The following is a 19,788-nucleotide window of genomic DNA, read 5'->3' on the forward strand; positions in this document are numbered from 1 at the left end:
GGAATTCTCTACCCTAGAACTCCATCATGGAACACATTTAAGGTTGGGAAAGACAGACTTTTGATCTCTCAGGGAATTAAACGATATAGAGTGTGAACGGAAAAAAGCCCACGATTAGCCATGAATATATTGAATGGCACAACAGGCTTGATGGACCATGTGGTCTACTCCTGTTCCTATTTCTTGCCTAAATGTTCTTTCAACAATGGGATAAGTGTTAATTGCAACCAATCAACCACTCTGGCACTGAACATGTTAAAAATGTAAAATATTAAATAGGACTTGATAAACGTTTTTATTTCTGCTTTTTGTCCTTCTTTCTAATTCAATTTTATTTTCCCTCTCTTTAACTTGTTTATGCATCTAAATAACATTGAATCATCCATTGCAATGTTTCTCAGTATTTGCACTATTAATTTCACACTCTCTCAATCTGAATGGTTAAGGAGGTGGACAGTTGCTCTATTTACTCGGGTCCTTTCTTGGACCTCTTATTAGCTCATGCTTTCAGAAACTTGCCTTGTTAAAATGTTTCAAAATCTGTGTGTACAAGGGCAAGACTAACTAAGATGCTTTTCAGTGCTCTGTTACAGTAAATTGTGGGTTTTTATTACTGGCTTTGATTTAAACAACCAGCATTTAAGTCAAAATTGTTTTCTTTTGTCTAAATAATTCACATGTAATGAAGGTGTTTAATGGGTCATTTCATGGACTCATGTTTTTATGAATTAAATACAGAAGGAAGTCCTGTTACCGCTCTCCATCTATATACACCTGGTTAGCATTAATTGTTTGCAATACAGAAGGAACTCCTGCGCTCTCTCTCTCCCTCTCTCTCTCTCCCTCTCTCTCTCTCTCCTTTTTATATATACCTGGTTAGCAATGTTCACGTTTGAAAACTTTCCGTAAAGCACTTTATTGAATAAGTTAATATCAGTAAACTGTCTGTGCTGATAGATTTAGTGGCGCACACAGTGTATGTGCTGCTCCAAAGGGAATTTTCTCACTTAACATGGTTTTCAAGGGTGAGTGAACAGTCTTCCTATTAAATTCAAAGTGACACTGTGGCCAAATCCCAGTTCAATGGGAATTGTTCAAATTATTCTTCTTTCTCCCCAACAAGAATAAGGGAAAACCTTGACTGACCTCTTAATTTCCATTTTTGCAAATTGTAAGTGTCAGAATCATTTGCCCCAATCTTTTTCTATATTGATAATTGCTATTCCATTAGATGTTTGACATGCTATGAACTCTGGAAAATTATTTTAAACAAAACTTTTAAAATATTCTTTACTTACCATGTCTTCAATAGGGAAGTGTAAGTAGTACAAAATTATCTTCAACTTCACATAATCTTTCATCTTGATGTACTCCCAGTGAGAAAATAGTGATTTTATACTAGTGTTATTTAAATATTATCCCTAGGAAGGCATGGTTCAGTGGGTCATTACCATCTCAGCTCTATCTCACAAGGATGGTTTTTAACCCTATCTACCAGGCAGAAATTTTTGTGGGGTGGGAGGACCAGTTAAAAGTATCATGTGACTGTCATTTAACCTGTTTTTTTTCACTGAGCAGGTGACAAATGCACTTGCCTAAGCTGACTGGGTCCTGCTACAAATTTATTAAAACCGACTGAAATTTGAATTCTGGCCCGACTTGGGTATCTCCTGCTTGGAAAAGGCACTGGGAACAGAATCCTGGATCAGAGGCCAAAATGAATAAATTTTGTTGCCTTTCTTTGCGAGGCCAGGAAGAGCTGGAGAGCATATTAAATATTGTATCCTATTAAAAATATTCATTTTTATCTCTCCATCCCTTCTTCGTTTAGACATTCCTTAAAACCTGCCTATTTGACCAAGCTTTTGCCCTAATATTTATTGATGTGGCTAGATATCAAATTATGTTTGACAAAACTCCTGTGACATGCTTTGAGATGTTCCTATGTCAATTATATTAATACAGCATGTTATTACTGTTTCTAAATAGATATTAGAATCCTCAATATGCTGATATATTAATGCCTGCTTAAGGACCCCTCCAATATTACTCACAAACTAAGCAGAATATGCAGTGTACATGGTCTGCTTCATTTTCTGCCTCTTTTTCTGTCATTTAATGTTAAAAGCACCATGGGAGAGATACCAACAGCCAGGATTTTAATGTGAATTTACCTTCATATGGAGTCAGGGGTATGAACATGGCTGCAAGCCAAAGTTGCAGCTGGCCAAATTGGTTCAGACTGAACAGGTTAAATGCCTCCAGAGATGCTCAGTTTTATTATTCAGAAAAGGCCTGAGACCTAATTTCAGATGAGTTTCAGGCCTCTGGTTGCTGGCACATGCTCCAAGCACAGTGAGCATTTCAGATTTATTAAACAGTTTAAATGAATGGAGGCAGATCAGTTCCCCATTATACAGCCCAACTTTTGTTCCTTTTAATTTATTAAATACAGGTAGAGTTTAATTTTTGACAGAAAATGGGTGGCAGTGGATTGGCCACCTTTTCCTACGCTGGCATCTACCCCTTGTATCTTTTGACATCCTTGTCAGTGTAGAATCTATTCAACTCAGCCTCAATAATAGTCAATGACTCTGCTTCCACTGCCTTCGGGGGTAGAGAATTTCACAGACTGACGACCTTCTGAGAGAAGAGAATTCTCTTAAACTCCATCTTAAGTGGGAGATTTCTTGTTTTTAAACTATGTCCCCTAGTTTTAGTCTCTCCCGCTCGAGGAAATATCCTTTCAGCATCCAGCCTGTCAAGTCCTCTCAGGTATTTGCATGTTTCAATAAGATCACCTCTGAATCTTCGAAACTTCGGTGGATACAGGTCAATTCTGACCAACCTTTCTTCATCCCAGGAATCAGTTGAGTGAACTTTCTCTAAACTGCTTCAAATTCATTTACATCCTTCCTTAAATAAGGAGACCAAAACCGTACAACATAATCTAAATGTGGTCTCACTAATGCCCTATACAACTGTAGCAAAGCCTCCCTACTTTTGTATTCCATTCCCTTTGCAATAAACAGCAATATTTTACTTACTTTCCTGCATATTATTAACTTTTCGTGATTCATGTAACAAGACACCCAAATCCCTCTGTACCTCAAGAGTTCTGCAGGCTCTCATCATTCAAATGATTTCCTGCTTTCCCATTCTTCCTGCCAAAGTGAACAAGTTTACATTTTTCCATATTATATTCCCATCTCTGCCCACTCACTTAAGCTATTGTATTCCTTTGCAGAATCCTTCTATCCTTTTCTGATGCTCCTACCAATTTCTGTGTCAACCATTCATTCGATCCTTTCATCCATTTTATAGATTGTAAATAATGAAGCCCCAATGCCCTGTGGGACTCCACTCAACAATTTGCCAACCCAAAAATGACCCATTTAAACCTGCTTTGTTTCCTGTTCATTAACCAATTTTCTACTCATGTTAAAATGCAACCCCTTACACCACAAGTTCTTGTTTTGTGTATGAACCTTTAATCTGGCACCTTGTCAATTTTTTCAGTTTCAATTAAACTTATTTGAATTGAACCATTGGGATGGATTTTACAGGACGCCATGGTCCCCATCCCTCAGCTAAAAAGTCAGTATAGGGAGCCCACATACAGGGAATCCATCTTTCCTGCTGCCATTCAATGACCAACTGGCCATTAATTGGCTGGAGGCCTATCCTCAGGCACAGAAATCCCTGCCTCAGATCATTCGGAAAGTGAATGGCCGGCAGCGCTATGGGCCCGACGGAGCCAGGTGGAAGTGGTGGTCATTGCTCGGGCTACAGACGATCCCCAGTGGAGATCACTGTGGGAGCCGGATACCAAAATAAATGGGGAAGATTAGTCTAATCTTGGGGGTGTAGGTGTGGGGATGAGGCTGTTGCCCCTGCTGGGCTCAGAAGACTTGCAAAGGAGGTATCCTCGAAAAGCCTGTCACCAGTGGCACACCATGCTGCTTGGCTGCTAATTGACATGGGCCTCCTGTGTAAAACACCAATGGAGGTCAAGCTGAGGCTGTTAAGGGCTGCTAATAGTAATCAGATGGTCACACCAATTTCTGGAAATAAATGAGCCCCAGGCAGTTTCGTATCAGGACAGGCATCATAATTGTATGTCACTTTCCAGTTTATTCAGATGAATAGTGCAGTTTGGATTATCCTTGGAATGTAAGCGCAAGGACAAAATATTTAATTCCTCCTGATAGCGATAGCATAGTGACTGGAAAATGTTATATAAAAAAAAAAGACAGCATTTCAAATATATCTACACTGCGGCAAGTGATTGATGGCTTACAAGATTCATGAAATAAACATGCTTCATTGAATTGGTTATCTCTGCAGCTAGAAAATGAATGACTCACCGCATAGCAATTTCACTGAGAAGCTTGGGCTCAGATGCACATACCTGTGGGCATCAGCAATGGAAAGTGAAAAGAGAGCCATTTAAGAAAACACATGTGTTCTACATCTGTGTTACTAAACAGAAGAAAGGTATGAAAATCTAAAAACATATATTTGCATTTACATTTGGCTTTGCCATTTTTACAGAATAAAGGCTACTGATTTTCAAAAGTAGGCACTTATAGGCGGCTAGTATAAAATATAGACAGTGGAAAAGAGACATGTTTGGGGTAAAAGGGAAAGCATTGGAAATTTGACATAAAAACAAATTAAAAGCAGGCCAACCAATGTCTGAAAAAAGACGACGTCAGTTAATACTTCCGATGTAGACCCTTTATCAGAACTGCTGCATGGGTCATTTTGTCATTTTTTTTCATTGTTTAAAATGTATTTCCTTTAATGGCTAAATGGTTGAGGATGTCACCGAGTTTGGCACTCAGTCTTACAGACCAGAGGGCCTAGGTCGAATTTATGGGCGGCGATCTTATAGGCTCACTACATCAGTCGATGGGCAAGGTGAGCCAACAAGATCGAACAAAAGGTGTAATATCAGGTTCGCACCCGGTTTCTTGCCTCTTGTGATGTTATCAGCCTCGCTCTTCTGACTCTTAGCTGTGTTGAAGAGCAGAGGGATCTTGGGGTCCGGGTCCATAGGACTCTTAAATCGGCCTCGCAGGTGGAGGATGTGGTCAAGAAGGTGTATGGTGTACTGGCCTTCATTAATCGAGAGATTGAGTTTAGGAGTCGGGAGGTAATGCTGCAACTTTATAGGACCCTTGTCAGACCCCACTTTGAGTACTGTGTGCAGTTCTGGTCGCCTCACTATAGGAAGGACGTGGAAGCTATTGAAAGGGTGCAGAGGAGATTTACAAGGATGTTGCCTGGATTGGGAGGCATGCCTTATGAAGATAGGTTGAGGGAGCTGGGACTCTTCTCCCTGGAGAGACGAAGGTTGAGAGGCGACCTGATAGAGGTTTATAAGATGTTGAGAAGAATAGATAGGGTGGATTCTCAGAGGCTATTTCCCAGGGCTGAAATGGTCACTACGAGAGGACACAGATTTAAGGTGCAGGGAAGCAAGTACAGAGGAGATGTTAGAGGTAAGTTTTTCACTCAGAGGGTGGTGAGTGAATGGAATCGACTGCCGTCGGTGGTGGTGGAGGCGAACTTGCTGGGGTCTTTTAAAAGACTTCTGGATGAGTATATGGGATCTAATGGGATTAGGGGTTATAGATAGGTCTATGCCTTAGTAGGTATAGAAGTGATCGGCGCAACTAGTGAGCCGAAGGGCCTGTTTGTGCTGTAGTGTTCTATGTTCTATAATCAGCCTCGCACCTTTCCCAAGTGCAAGGCTGATTTTAAATATTTGTTTGTTCATTTAAATTAGTGAGCCCAGGATGGAATCATCCAGGTTCACGTGCTTTAATGACCTCACCGGCAAGGATGTCGTGCAGTCTTCACCGATGAGGACCAGACATGATGGCCTCATCAGTGAGACCAGAGGCCATTGAAGCCCCCTGGTTAGGGGCAGAGGTGGGCAGTGCCCTCTGGGGCACTATCTGGCATCCTGGCACTTCCCACAAGGAACTAGACAGTGCCAAGTGGTGGGCAAAGACCAGTGGTCGGTGTCATGTGGGGAAGGGGGCCATCATGGGGAGGCAGTGGGTTGAACTCTGTAATAGCAATCAGCCAGGTGGGTCATCAGGGCCAGTGATTGGCCGGGACATGGTTATCGGAGCCAGTGATTGGCCGGGGAGATGTTATTGGAGCCAGCGATCATCTGGGAGGAGGGAGTGGGCAGTGATTGATGAGGAAGGGGGCAATGTTCAGGGGTGTGATGTCTGGGAGAGTGAGAGATCTGCTAGTGCACTACATATGCTGAAAGATCGGGGCGCAGGCACAATAGCACCTTAGCAGTCAGCAGTTGGCTTCATGGCGTGAATAGACCCTGGCCACTCCCTCTACTGGTGAGAATCACATTTTGCCTCTCTTTTTCTAAGTGCCATAAGATTGCATCTGGGCATGCGTCTTTCCTGTTTTCACGCTCGTTTGGAACTTAGAATTCTTTTTGATAAGATCACCCCTATGGTCTTTGAAGTTGCTGGATTGCAGTTTTTACTTGATGTTCTGGAATAGGAAAGCAATATCTGCTCCTAATGTTTATCCCTGGTGGAAAATGCTTGTGCATGAATACTGACTATTCATAAGACTAGGCTTGACTGTAGTCACACTGCTACTGCTGCTTTTCCCTGGATTCATATATGAAGACTGGACAAGTGACTGAAATATTCAAAGGCTGCCATTGCTCATTTAAGTTTATCCTAGTGCTAATCCCCACTTTCATCCAAGAATCAGTCATGGGTCAGAATTTTACACATCCCCCACCAGTGGATTTTTTGATAGGCAGAATGTGAAATTGAAGGGATGGGATTCCCACATGCCCCTAAGACAGAATGATTTTACACTGGGATGTGCAAGGCCTTGGATGGAAAGCCCTGATTAAGGCCCTTAAGTGGCCAATTAATGACTACTTAAAGACCCTTCCTGCCTCTGCTACATTCTTCCCAGCTCCAGGTGGGCCTGCCGACACGTAGCTGGCATGCCTAGTAAAACTGGGCGGGCTGCATGTCAGATGGAGGGAGGGGATCCTTTGATCTAAACAATGTTACATTGAGGGCATGGGCAGTAGATAGCCACTGATAGCCAGACCCTCGTGGTGAAGATCTTGCGATGTTGGATGGAAGCTGGGTCACCTGGGATGGGCAATGATGCAGGTCCTCGCAACTGAATAGCTGAAGGGGAACCCAGCGTGTAGTACTGCCAAACGTGTTGGAACAAATGAGTACATGGAGGGCAAAGGCTTGTGTGCAGGCAACTTCTTGCACTTGGTCCACAAGGGCATTAGCAAATACATTTGTCTCCCTGCATGTGAATGATTACAGGGAGCACAGACCCACCCTGGAGTGTCCCTATAAGATGGAGGGAACACAGACTTACCCTGTGGTGTCCCCACAAAGATGGAGATGGTGCACATGAGGTTAATGAGAGAGAATTGCAGTGAAATCACATCAGACCTGATTAAAATGAAAGTATCGTCTATTTATAAAGTATATGAGCATGAAACAGTTATAGTGCACCTCTGCAACCACATGTAAAATCAGAACATCTTCATTTTGTATATCCTGTCTAGCTGCTTCCCTGATCTCTGTGGCAGGGGTGGTGGCAGCATGCTTATCTATGCCATGTCATCCTTGATGACTGTGGCGAGCATCTTCTGTGTCTGAGGCCACGGGGTATCAGGCTTACTTTAGGTCTCCTGCCCTGGTGCAGCTGTACCCTTTACAGTCACAGATGCTGAGGCTAATGGGATCACAGATTGAGAGGATTGCAAAAGGCTGCACATCCTCTAAGAGTGCTGAGTAGGGGTCCCAGGTTATCTGCCTGCTGCTCCTCCTTTCTTTGGGTGCCTGAGGGCCCCTGCTTGACTCAAGGCGAAGAGGCACCTGGATGGAGGTCGAAGTGCCCCCTCTGATGTGGCCACTGCAAAAGTTCACTCATGGATACTGAGATGGAGTGAAGGTCTGTGTGCATCTCTGGTGGAAACTGGTTATTCTGCTGAACAAGAGTCTCCATGGTAACAGGCACTGATTTTCATGTTATGGGCCAATTTTGCCCTTTCTTCACTCTTGTGGTGATAAGTGGAATCATGTACGTCAATAGTTTGTGCAGAAATGGCACTTTGTGGATGAAGTAGGTCTTTGGCAGGTCCAAATGGGTACCAGTGAAACTGATTTGCATCCTAGCTGATTTTCTTTTCCATTTAAATGGATGAGAAATGAATTCAAACAGAATGCAAAATGGTCTGTTAATCAGCCGTCCCTCGTTTTGTGCTGCTGCCAAAGACCAATTCCATCGCTTTCTTTCCTGACTTAATTGTAATGCTGTATTTTGCATCCACTATCCTTCCCATGGAGACCTCAATGCTTGCACATGTCAGTACCACTTCCTGCAATACCACTGCGGTGGCACAATGCACTAGTTATCCAGACTCAAAGCAAGATATGGGGACACGGGTTCAAATTCCATGTTTCCAGATCCCGCCATAGCAGATGGTGAAATTTGAATTCAATAAAAATCTGGAATTGAAAGTCTGGTCCACTAATGTCTTTTAGAGAAGGAAATCTGCTGTCCTTACCTGGTCTGGCCTGCTTGTCACTCCACATCCACAGCAATGTGGTTGACTCTCAAAAGCCCTCTGAAATAGAGGGCAGTTAGGGACAGAGCAACAAATGCCCATGATGCTCATGCCAGCAAAGCTCACATCCTGTAAAATGTATTTTTTAAAAACCTTGTCATTCTGTTGAGGATCTCTGATATCGCTGCCCAGTGCTCTCGTTGCATGCCAAGAAAGCTGTCTAGGGCTGGTCCCAGAGGCTTGTTATCTAATTTGGACCTTGCAGGAGTCCCTTCTGGAGCTGTCCTCTTGGTGTCAGTGAGTTTGACTGTTGCTGCCTTCCTGTGCTGTGGGAAAGTGTTGGTGCAGTGACCAGCAGAATGTGACACGCTGCCTGAATTAAATCTTGAACAGACTGAAGTGTGTCTCTGGGCTGCTGGAGGCACAGATTCTACAGATTAAATGACTTGTTCATCCTCATCTTCTTTACTCATCTGTAATGGGCTGCTGGATGTGGTGGATTTGGGTTTAGGGTCTGGTCTTACTCTCTTCTTGATGGCAGCTGCAATAGTGAGAGATGAGAGTAAGTACGGTTTGCCCCCAATGTGGCATCATGCATGAGCCTTCTCTTTCTAAGTAGAGATGTCTCTTGATGGAGACCAGACACTAACCTCACCATTTCCACATGGTTGGTCCAAATCCTTCCCTGCTATGTAAAAGCTCTACTGCATTTGACCCCTGGAGTTCTCTGGCAATATACTCCAGAATGGTGAACCCTTGCACATAAAAGGATTAGGCATGGCAAAGCACGGCATCTGCTTCATTCTAGACCTCCCACCCCAGCTTCCACAATATGTGGCAGGGTCAGTGACCCACAGTTGCTTCTATAACTGTAGACTTGATGGATTGCTGTATGACTGAGGCTTCAGCTTTTCATGTGATGAAGCCCTTTATACATAGGCAGCACCAATGGTAGCCTGTCCTCTAAGATCCATCACCCAGTTCCCACTCCTGAGTTTGAGCAGTAGAGGGCTCACTTGCCCTGATGCCACAGATGAGATCATTCTTTTTTCCCTACGCTGCTGGACTGTGTTTGGGTATGTTCTGTCCACACTCACCACCCTGGCAACTGCCTTCCACGCAGAGTTATGAAGTCGAATGGACCTTTTTCCATCCCTGGTGTACAGGCCACCCTTCCTCCCCTCTACTGCATCAGCAGTATCTCCAAGGATGTGTCACTAAATCTGGATGTTGGTGCATTTTATTATCTCCAGGCCATTTCCTAGGCTGCAGCTTAGGTCCGGCGAGAGCAGCAGCTTTCGGGGAACTTTTCAAATATGGTGCCAGGATATGTCGGTGGGGTGCATGATATCCTGCCTGTCCCATTGCATATAAGTTTGGGAAATCTCCAGCTACATAATTAATGAGTCCAGCATTGCACAATTTAGTGTGATTTCCCACTGGGCTCTGTGACAGGAAACACTCTCGCTTCCCACCCCCACCATTTTACTTAGGCCCAGAGTGCAAAATCCCAGAACTTGTAACTAAAATCCTTGGAACCATTCTGGTAAATCTCTTCTGCACCTTCTCAAGGAACCTCACATTCTTCCCAAAGTGTGGAACATAGGAAGAAAAAATATTCTAATATACATATTTTTATCAGTGACAGAAATTCATGTTTCAATGAATTGGACTTGTACTAATAATTAATCAATGACCTTTGAAAATAAAATCCAATGTTGGCTTTGATATTTAGTAGTACAGTGGTTAGCACTGCTGCTTCACAGTGCCAAGGAGTCGTGTTTGATTCCTGGCTTGGGTCACTGTCTATGCGGAAATTGCACGTTCCCCTGTGTCTGCGTGAGTTCCCTCCACGTGCTTCAGTTTCCTCCCACAGTCTGAAATACATGCTGGTTTGGTGCATTGGCCATGCTAAGTCCTCCCTCAGCATACCCAAACAGGAGCTGGAGTGTGGCGACTCAGGGATTTTCAGAGTAACTTCATTGCAGTGTTAATGTAAATGTACTTGTGTCATGAATAATTAATTTTTTAAAAATGGGTATCAGGGAATTGAGGCACAGTAAGAAGGTGCATGACACCAGGTTAAAATCCAGCAGGTTTATTTGCTAGCTCAGGCTTTTGGAGCGCTGCCCCTTCATTAGGTGAGGGATATAGGGAGCAGGTGGAAAAAGGGAGTTAAGGCTGATGATCAGCCAGAATCACAATGAAAGACAGAGCAGGCTCAAGTGGCCATGTGGTTTACTCCTGTTGCTAGCTATGATGTCCTTCTGTGCAAGGGAACTGGGGGGGTAGTGGGTTAGTACAATACCTTTTCACCTTTAGACCCTCATGCTTGAAAGTCGCCTATTATATTGTGGAAAGTGTCTCTTTATCTCTCTGGATCTGAGGTAAATTTTAGTATAGATGGTCACAGTTCATATTGACTGACACAACTGAACAGTAAAGAACTCTGGACAAGGGTAATTGTTATGGGGGACTTTAACTTTACTAATATTGATTGGAATAGCTATAGCTTTAGCTCGTTAGAGGGGTCAGTTTTTGTACAAAGCGTGCAGGAAGGTTTTTTGACTCAGTATGTAGATAGGGCAACTAGAGGTGAGGCTATATTGGATTTGGTGCTGGGAAATGAGCCAGACCGGGTGCTAGACTTGGAAGTTGGTGTGCATTTTGGTGATAGTGACCACAATTCAGTTACGTTCACCTTAGTGATGGAAAGGGAGAGGCATGAACCTCGGGTCAGTAGTTTTAGCTGGGGGAAGGGTAATTATGAGGCTATTAGGAGAGAATTAGGAAGCATAGGTTGGACTAGGAGACTACAGGGTCTGGGAACGTCCGAAATGTGGAGTTTTTTCAAGGAGCAGCTACTGCGAGTCCTTGATATGTATGTCCCTGTCAGGCAAGGAGGAAATGGTTGAGCTAGGGAACCGTGGTGCACTAAAAAAGTTGATTCGCTGGTTAAAAAGAAAAAGGAGGCTTATGTCCGGATGAGACTTGAGGGCTCAGGTAGTGCACTAGAAAGCTTTAGATTGGCTAGGAGGGAGTTAAAGAGTGAGTTAAGAAGGGCTAAAAGAGGACATGAGAAGACTTTGGCTGATAGGATTAAGTAGAATCCTAAGGTGTTCTATAGATATGTTAAGAACAGAAGGTTGGTTAGGGCAAGATTAGGGCCAGTTAGAGACAGCAGTGGGAAGTTATGTGTGGAACCGGAAGAGGTTGGAGAGGCATTGAACCAATATTTCTCTTCGGTATTCACGCAGGGGGACATAAATGTAGCTGTGGAGAACACTGGGTTACAGGGTTGTAAACTGGACAGTATTGCAGTTGATAAGGAGGATGTGCTAGATATTCTTGAGGGTTTGAAAATAGATAAGTCCCCTGGGCCGGACGGGATTTACCCTAGGATTCTCTGGGAGGCAAGAGAGGCGATTGCAGGGCCTTTGGCTCTGATCTTCAGGTCGTCGTTGGTTACAGGTATAGTGCCAGAAGATTGGAGGATAGCAAATGTTGTCCCATTGTTTAAGAAGGGGAACAGAGACTTCCCTGGGAATTATAGACCGGTGAGTCTTACTTCTGTTGTGGGCAAGGTTTTAGAAAAAATGATTAGGGATAGGATTTATAGTTATTTAGGGAGTATTGAATTGATTGGAGATATTGAGCATGGTTTTGTGGAGGGTAGGTCGTGCCTTACTAACCTTATTGAGTTCTTTGAGAAAGTGACCAAAGGGTGGATGGGGGTAAGGCAGTTGACGTGGTGTATTTGGACTTTAGTAAGGCGTTTGATAAGGTTCACCATGGAAGGCTTCTGCAGAAAATGCAGATGTATGGGATTGAGGGTGATTTAGGTAATTGGATCAGGAATTGGCTAGTAGATAGGAGACAGAGGGTGGTGGTTGATGGTAAGTATTTGTCATGGAGTTCAGTTACAAGTGGTGTGCCTCAGGGATCTGTTTTGGGGCCACTGCTGTTTGTAATTTTTATAAATGATCTGGATGAGGGTATAGTTGGGTGGATTAGTAAATTTGCTGATGACACCAAAGTTGGAGGTGTGGTACATATTGAGGAAGGGTGTCATAGTTTACAGGGAGACTTGGACAAGTTGCAGAGCTGGACCGAGAGGTGGCGGATGGAGTTTAATGCGGAAAAGTGTGAGGTAATTCACTTTGGCAGGAATAACAGATGTGTAGAGTATGGGGCTAACGGTAGGACTCTGAATAGTGTGGATGAACAGAGGGATCTAGGTGTATGTGTACATAGATCCCTGAAAGTTGGGAATCAAGTAGATAGGGTTGTTAGGAAGGCATACGGTGTCTTGGCGTTTATTGGTAGGGGGACTGAATTTAGGAGCCGTAGCGTCATGTTGCAACTGTACAAAACTCTGGTGCGGCCGCACTTGGAGTATCGTGTGCAGTTCTGGTCCCCACATTATAGGAAGGATGTGGAGGCTTTGGAGAGGGTGCAGAGGAGGTTTACCAGGATGTTGCCTGGTATGGAGGGGAGGTCCTATGAGGAGAGACTGAGGGATTTGAGGTTGTTTTCGTTAGAAAGAAGGCGGCTAAGAGGGGACCTTATTGAAACATATAAGATGATTAGAGGTTTAGATAGGGTGGACAGTGATAGCCTTTTTCCTCGGATGGAGAAAGCTAGCACGAGGGGGCATAGCTTTAAATTAAGGGGTGGTAGTTATAGGACGGATGTCAGGGGTAGGTTCTTTACCCAGAGGGTGGTGAGGGATTGGAATGCCCTGCCTGCTGCAGTTGTAAATGCGCCTAGTTTGGGGGTGTTTAAGAGGTCCGTGGATAGGTTTATGGATGGAAAGGGTTTGGTTTAGGTTAGAGGGTCATTGCTTTTTAACTGGTCGGCGCAACATCGTGGGCCGAAGGGCCTGTTCTGCGCTGTTATGTTCTATGTTCTAACTGTTAGGAATGTGATTGAAACAATGAAAAGGGCAGCTGGCTGTATTACACCTGAAGTATAAGAGATTAATGCTGGCAACACTGTCATTCATAAACTTGATTAAAACAGTACCAGCTGTCAGAAATAGTAGGGGAATTTTTATTAACCTGATCTAGAGCTGGAGGGAGCAGCTCCACACCCAAGGGCCTAACTGACTGACAGGCTGAGACTCCAATTGGATGGAGAACTGATGGATAAAGTCTGCAACAGCTATGTCTGCATTAGGAACGAGGCCGAGACTGATTGTTGAGGGAGGGAATGGGTCAGCCGGGGAGAAGGAAGAGTTAATTGGAGTGGGGGCATTAATCGGAATTGGGAGCGCAATTATGGGGGTGAAGCATTTGATTTATTATTGTCACGTATTTGGATACAGTGAAAAGTATTGATTCTTGCACGTTACACAGACAAAGCATACTGTACATTGAAAAGAAAAGGAGAAGGTGCAGAATGTGGTGTCACAGTCATAGCTAGGGTGCAGAGAAAGATCAACTTAATATATGGCCCATTCAAAAGTCTGATGGCAGCAGGGAAGAAGTTGTTCTTGAGTCGGTTGGTACGTGTTCTCAGACTTCTATCTTTTTCATGATAGAAGAAGGTGGTAGAAACTATGTCTGGAGTATGTGGGGTCCTTGATTATGCTGGCTGCTTTTCCGAGACTGCGTGAAGTGCAGACCGAGTCAATGGATGGGAGGCTGATTTGCAGGCTGACTGGGCTTCGTTATGACCCTTTGTAGTTTTTTTGCAGTCTTGGACAGAGCAAGAACTACCCTAAGCCGTGATATAACTGGAAAGCTACTTTGTATGATGCATCTGTAAAATTTGGCGACAGCCGTAGTGGATGTGCTGAATTTTCATCGCCTCCTGAGAAAGTAGAGGCATTGGTGGGCTTTCTTAACTATAGCGTCAGTTTGGCAACCTGGACACCTAAAAACTTGAAGCTCGCAACCATTTCCATTTCATCTCCATTGATGTAGACAGGAACGTGTCCTCCACTACGTTTCCTGAAGTCGATGGCTATCTCCTTCATTTTACTGACATTGAGGAAGAAATTTTTGTCATTGCATCAATTCACCCGATTCTCTATCTCATTCCTGTACTCTGTCTCTCCATTGCTTGAGATCTGATCCACTATTTTGGTGTCATCAGCAAACTTGAAAATCAAGTTGGTGGGGAATTTGGCCATACAGCCATAAATGTATAAGGAATATAATAGGGGGCTGAGGACACAGCCTTGCAGGGCACCAGTGTTGAGGATAACTGTGTGGAGGAGATGTTGTTGCCTATTCTTACTGACTGTGGCCTGTGGGCTAGGAAGTCTAAAATCCAGTTGTAGAAGGAGGAGCTGAGCCCTAGGCCATGGATTTTGGAATAATGACGTTGAAGGCTGAGCTGTAGTCAATAAATAGGAGTTTGTCATATTTATTATCTTTGTTATCCAGGTGTTCCAGGCTTGATTGTAGGGCCAGGGAGATGGTATCTGATGTGGACCTGTTCCCCACGTAGGTGAACTGTCATGAATCCAGGTATCTGGAAGGTAGGAGTTGATGCATGTCATGACTACCTTTTGAAGCACTCCATAATGCTGGATGTCAGAACCACCAGACGATAGTCATTAAGGCACGCTGCCTGGCTTTTCTTTGGGACAGGCATGATGGTTATCTTCTTGAAACAGACCGACATCTCAGATTGGTGTAAGGAGAAGTTAAAAATGTCTGAAGAGCCCTGCCAACTAATCCACGCAGGATCTGACTGCTTGTCCATGTACCCCATCCAGGCCAGTTGTTTTTCATGGGTTGACCTCAGTGGGATGCCCACAGATAGGGATTGTTGATTGGGGTGGATCACAGGGCCTGAGAGGAGAGGGATGGGGGTTCCAGGAGGAATCTTAGCTTTAGGGTTGGAGATCAGGGATCTGAAGGAGGAGGGAAGAGGATCATGTTCAATATTGGGAGAGAAGTGGCATTTGGAAGCCAGGTCACTGGGGAGGTCCCAGTAGCAGAGCATGCTCAGGCAGTCATCTAGATCCTGGTAGTAAAGGCATTTATCCCTGAATTCATTAAGTACATTGCACTCTTTACCAGATCAATGACAATCTGCAACCAACAATCAGAAACGAATCTCTGACCTGCGATGCTACAAAGGATTCTTCACAGCTTTTGATGAAAGTATTCAAAATATAGGCTCTTAGCAGTTCCAGTTTTTAAAGTGTTTGCCTGGTTATGATTTTTTTACAACAAATTTCAACTCTGTGTTTTCCAACTTCTCTTTGAAGTTTGCATAGTCTTTGTAAGGATTAAATAATAGTCATCATATTTAAGGTTCATCATTGTGATAGAGATAACCTTGGGAGAGGAGACTTCAGCAGTTTCCGAAGAAATTGAGATGTAATTTATCTGAAGCAAGCTTACAGTGAGGTTGCATATCAGTATCTCTAAGCAGGATACTGACTTGTCCATGAACTAACTAAGTGCTCCCTTCAGGATGAAAGGGAAAAGGAGACACAAGGTTGGGGAGTGGGGGGGGGAAGCGGGCGGTGGGGTGGTGGTGGAAACAAGCTCTTACAAGAATCTGCAACATTGTGAGGGCATTTTATTTCAGCAAGGAATGCGTGGCATGGTGGCACAGTGGTTAGCACTGCTGCCTCACACGCCAGGGACCCTGATTCCATTCTGGCTTCAGGTGACTGTCTGTGTGAAGTTTGCACATTCTTCCCACATCTGCGTGGGTTTCCTCCAAGTGATCAGGTTTCCTCCCGTAATCCAAAGATGTGCAGGTTCGGTGGATTGGCCATGCCAAATTGATCCTAGTGTCAGGGGGATTAGCAGGGTAAATACATGGGGTTATGGGGATAGGTCCAGGGTGGAATTGTCGGTAGAGACTCAATGGACCGAATGGCTGCCTTCTGCACTGTCAGGATTCTATGATTCTAACTTGTGGTGCAGAGTATAATGAAACCTATTAAATTGGGAAGATGTGATTATTCCATTTGCTGTGCTGTGGAAATGTTGATGTCAAATGAAAGGTAAATGCTGTTACAGATATATATGCTTTAATGAACAACTTGGAAGTTTATGCCCATCAAAGGAACAGCTGAGCACACATTAGATGATATTTTTTCTCTATTTTTAAGGCTGTTCAAAAGGTATAGCATCACATTTCAGTTGACTTCAACAAAGTGGGAGATTATAGCTTTCATCGTTATCTGAAACAACTAAGTTTCTCTGCCTTGTGACTGCAGTTAGCTCAATAAAGAGGTGACAGTGCTTGTCACATCCCCTTTCTCACTTTAAGAAATGCAGGCATGGTATCAGCCCTTGCAATGTTAATTTCTCCAGAATACTTTGTTCCCTCAAGTTAGCCATGTTTTAAATCATTTCTACTCCAATGCTCAGTGTAAAGACCATTGTAGTCATTGTTAGTCTCCACTTTAGTGGAGATTTGAATTATTGGATAAAAAACACAAGAAGCATCAGACTTCCCAAACAGGACTTGCCTTGGGATGCCTGAATGTATATCATGAACATCTTGTGGCCAGCTCCTTGCCATAAAGGCATCAAGATGCAGTTGATTAAGTTCCAACCCATGAAGATCAGGCAGCTGGCTGACATTTTAGTATGTTACAGGAGAAGGGTTCAAGCAGGCTTGGTGGTGGGGTAAACCTAGGGGAGTAGAGGCATGACGTTCAATGTATGGCTTCCTGTCAACCCCACAGAGATAAATTTAGGGCTGACCATGTGTGATCTCCTCTTGTGCCCTAGCAGGTTCTAAGCTTAGAGCATTCACAAATGCTTTAGCAAGTGAACTGTAAAAGTGGGATTTTACCTCATCGATAGGGCCCTGATTATCATGAAGTCAAGCAAGTACCTCAATTGCCAGGTACTAAAACAGCTGTTTGGTACTGACATGGTTTTAACTTGTTCTGTTCAAGTTGGAAACAGTTTAAATCCCCCTTTTAATATTAATGAACCACTTTCTAATTTTCCATGCCATTGTTTGTGGGCGATCTGGGTTTGACGAACTGCTGTGATGCTTAGTGTGATGTTTAAACTTCAGCACAATGGGTAATGGAGAAGTCAAACATGAGGGAGCAGGTACAACCAAGAAAAGAATGGAGGATGGTGGTTGCAGAGGGCAGCTGTGGACAGGATTTTAAAAATGAAACTTGCAAAGCTGAAGAAAAGGAGTGACTCACCTAATGATATCTGGATTTGGCAATCTGTGATAGCAGCCATTTTGAGAGATAATACAAAACAAAAAATACTGGAAATGCTCAGCAGATCGAGCAGCACCTGTGGAGAGAAACAGTTAATGGTAGGGTGGGGAGGTGGAATTTACCAAGGAACCCAATGGGTGCTTCGCTGTGGCAGGGGGCAGTTGCAATATCTTCTGGTGCTGTCATCATCATCAGATTTTCCTGTTGATTGCACTCCTTGCTGTTGGGAATCCCGTGGTGGGACTGAAAGATCCCGCTGGTGTGAATGGCTGAAGCTTTCCATCCAGTGTTTCAGTTAGAGATGACCTTTCATCAGAAGTGAGGTGGTATATTGTGGGGATTTGTTTTACATAGGATATACAACAAAGAAACACATCATTTGGCCCAGTCAATCGTGCTAGTATTGCTGCTTCACTTCACAGAATCACACAGTTCAAAAGAGGCCTTTTGGCACATCAAATCTGCACTTGAGCCTCTTACTATCGTTGCTCATTTATCACAAACTTTCTATATGTTTCTGCTCTACATGCTTATCTAGCTTTCCATTCAGTGCACCTACATTAGTCATCCCAACTACTCTCTGTGGGATAAAGTTCCACATTGTCAACACTTTCTGTACAAATAAGACTTTCGAATTTGCCATTTGACTTCTTGGTAACTAACTGATATTGATGGCTTCCAGTTTGGATTTAACTTAATAGAATTCTCTAATCAAATCATTGCGATGGTAGATAAGAAAAGATCAATATATATTAAACTCTTGGGCTTTAGGACAAGTTTCTGCATGAGAGATTATTGACGGGAATTGCAACCTTGTGTATAATTGAGAAATTGATGGGAGGTGGTAGGCCAGGAGATGGGTTAAAGGAGATAGTTATTGTGTGGCTTTTCCCAAAATATTTGTCTTGCATTTCACAGGAAAAGGGTGGTTTCCATAAAACCAAAAATTGTAGTCATAAACTGTGCCTTTATATTAGGACTGAGTGTCTAGGACTAAGGAACTACCCCTGCACCACCCCCCCCCACCCTCCAAACACAACATGTGGTGGAAACCCAGATGGAAAAGTCAATTACTAGGGGGCATGAGTTTAAGGTGTGAGGGGCAAGGTTTAAACGAAATGTATGAGGCAAGTTTTTTTACACAGAAGGTGGTCAGTGCCTGGAACTTGCTGCCGGGGGAGGTAGTGGAAGCAGTTACGATAGTGACTTTTAAGGGGTGCCTGGACAAATATATGATTAGGATGGGAATGGAGGGATATGGTCCCAGAAGAATGGGGGTTTTAGATCAGATGGGCGGCATGATCGGTGCAGGCTTGGGGGGCCTGTTCCTGTACTGTAATTTTCTTTGTTCTAAGCAGGACACCTCCCATGTTCTTCTGGCCCTCCTGAAAATTGGGAATGATTACATAAACAAATAATGTGCACAGACTAAAAACCACTGGATTAGATTAATTTAAGGTTAACTAATGCAAAAAAATCATAAATCTTGATAAGATAGCTACTTAGAGCAATTAATTCAAACCAGTTTGTAAGAGGTTAAAAAATGAACGCAAAGGAGAGAACAGACAAATCAAAACATATTTGAGGCTGGGACCTTGTTCCAGAATTGTAATGAATACTGAAGACATTTCTGCTCCAAAACATTGATTTGTCTGGTGCGTCCTGGTATTGGCTGGATTCTATGGGAGGCGACCGATTTAACTGGTAGATCTGCTGGACTTGTTAGGAATGCTGTAGGCATTCCCAATTGCTGGGGTGGCACCAATACTTTTCGGTGGGCTTTAGCTGGAATCAGTTCATGGCACAGAGGTTAACACGTTGCTGGCTTTGGGTGATTCTCTGTGTGGAGTTTGCAAGATTTCCCGAATTGGCCTGGGTTTCCCCCGGGCGCTCCAGTTTCGCCCATAGTCCAAAGATATGCAGATTAGATGGATTGGCTGTGCTCAATTGCCCTTTCATGTCCAAAGATTGTAGGTTAACTGGATTATTCATGATAAATGTGTAGTTTACAGGGATAGGG

The sequence above is a fragment of the Carcharhinus amblyrhynchos genome, chromosome 10, assembly GCF_965287045.1.
Source record: "Carcharhinus amblyrhynchos chromosome 10, sCarAmb.v2.hapA, whole genome shotgun sequence".
Classification (NCBI taxonomy): domain Eukaryota; kingdom Metazoa; phylum Chordata; class Chondrichthyes; order Carcharhiniformes; family Carcharhinidae; genus Carcharhinus; species Carcharhinus amblyrhynchos.